This window comes from Mus musculus, chromosome 5 (genome assembly GCF_000001635.26).
Source record: "Mus musculus strain C57BL/6J chromosome 5, GRCm38.p6 C57BL/6J".
In the NCBI taxonomy this organism is placed as follows: Eukaryota; Metazoa; Chordata; class Mammalia; order Rodentia; family Muridae; genus Mus; species Mus musculus.
In genome coordinates, this window is record NC_000071.6 from 77,187,157 (window position 1) to 77,189,669 (window position 2,513).

Here is a 2,513-nt window from a genome sequence, read left to right on the forward strand (position 1 = left end):
TCTGTGTTTTCCAGTGGTCCTAGGAGGCCCCTGTGAAAAGGCCTCTCGACAATCCCCCCAAAGGGGCCACAACCCACAAGCTAGGAAGTGCTGCTCTTTGGAGATAATAGCCATAAGGCAAGAGAATCATCAGACCCCTTGACCTTGAACCATACACTAAAACATGCAGTTCTCAAAGCATGCCCCCTGGCCTATGGCCTCAGCTTCCCCAAGGAATATGGTAAAGATAGCCATCTGCAAGCCTACCCCAAAACTACTGACTCAGAAACTGAAGATGCTTCATCAAGTCTTCCAGGAGAACCACTACTTGTATACAGTATAGCTAGCTATGTTTGTTTTGAGAAGCTCAACTGTATTTCTGAAAGCATATTGATGAGAGAATGGGTAAATTGGCACTGTAAAATGAACCAGACACATGCATGTTAGTAAACTTTCTGTGACAGTAACGAACTTCTAAAAGCAAAGATTTCTCTGGGCTCATAGTTTTGAAGGTTCAGGTTTGTCTCGTTGGTTCTGGACATAGGGAAAGGTGATACTTTATGGCAGGAAATGTGTGTCAGAATATGCCTGCTCATCTCATAGAGAGGTTTCCCGTGTGTAAAAAGAATGGATGAAGGGGATGGATGGGGGAGAAGGGAAGAACAAAGGGGAAGAGAGAGAAAGACTGGAAGTGGAAAAGAACAAGAAATCAGAGAGACTTTGCTCCTTTCAAGATCACACCTTAATGACCTGAAGACAGACAGACAGACAGACACACACACACATACACACACACACACACACAAGGCTCCACCTCTTAAAGTTTCTGCCACCATCTAAAACACAAACCAGGGACCTCATGTTTTCACCACATAGGCTCTTGGAGGGACCTTCTATACCAACCACACTGCTGAGTAAGTAACTTAAGTGACATCACACACATATGACAGCTATACTCCAAGAACTAAGAGTTAAGGGGGTACTAGTCTCACAGGTAATTAGGGGACAGAGTCAATAGTTGTCCCTCTGTTTCCCTGAATACGAGTCATACCACCAACACAAGGATGTCCTAAGAGCTTAGGATGGCTTCTACTAACGTGTGTGTAGACATCAGTCAGGCAGGCAGACAGGCAGACAGATAACACACTCACACAATTGAGTGGATAGAGCAAAGATCTAACAAGCTGGCTCCAACCATTTTATATACATTCATGTACACACAGTTGGTGGATAGAGCAAAGCTCTAAGGAGCAAGTTCTAACACTTTTTTTTTCCTTTTAGCCTTTTTGCACCCCCCCCCCAAAGACAAAGTTTTTTATGTAAGAAGATTTACCTCATTCAAAAACAGATAAAATCATTTCACAAGATGAAGTTACAGCAAGATTACATGGTTTTTCTATTAAAATTTGTACCTAACTAAAAACAGTTTTTCATCCTTCAGTTCCATAAGTTCATTATAAGTTCAGAGCAGTAGTTTTATCTAACTTTTATTTCACAAGTTAGTTATAAATTCAAAGCAATAGATTTATCTATCTTTCATTCCATATATTCATTATAAGTTTGAAGCAATGTTTTTTTTTTAACGTCAGAGGTTAACAAGGTTTCTACCATGAAACAGATCATCTATCTTACATCTTATTTTTGAAGTCTTATATAATTAAACTAGCTAATCATCCATGCTCTGTTCTTACACTCATAATAGAATTGCCCACTCCCTGTTCATGACCTTACTTATCATGGTTCACACGAGACTGTGCCCTTCCCCCAGCCTTGAGCAGGCTAAACAGACCATGAGTGCTTGCCACAATGGGCTTAATGACCCAGGTGGAGCCATTGGTCTTGCTGCACCTGCAACTTCCTACAGAAACTTAGAAGAGTAGACTGCCCACTGAGTTTGCTTTGCAACATAATCCAGCTGAAACAAAGGACGGGTTTTGTGGCTTTCCCTTTATAAACTGTAGAATTAAACTTTGAGCCTCGATCAGAACCTTGTCTTGGCTTCATCCTTCTCTCAAACCCACCCTTTTCATTTCCAGCCCCCCTTTCAGGGGTTCCAGCTCTCTACAGCCACTGAGACCTGTGGCCTCATCCCTAGACCTATTCTAGAATGAATGTTTTTCTTTCTTCCTTCCTTTCTTTCTTTCTTTCTTTCTTTTTTTTTTTTTTTTTTTTTTTGGTTTTTTGAGACAGGGTTTCTCTGTAGATCCCTGGCTGTCCTGGAACTCACTCTGTAGACCAGGCTGGCCTCGAACTCAGAAATCTGCCTGTCTCTGCCTCCCAAGTGCTGGGATTAAAGGCGTGTGCCACCACTGCCTGGCTTTTTTTTTTAAATGAATGTTTTTTCTTGATCATTAATTTGTTCCAAGCCTATTTTTCCCCCTAAGTGCAATTTGTGTGCTTGTAACACACGAAAGCTCATCGAACTCCTTTTCTAACCTATGCAGCCTTTACTACTTTGCAGGAAGAGGCGCATTCTACTTCTAATTTTAACCTTAAACTTTCTATCAACTATCTTAACTTCCTAAAGTTATTTG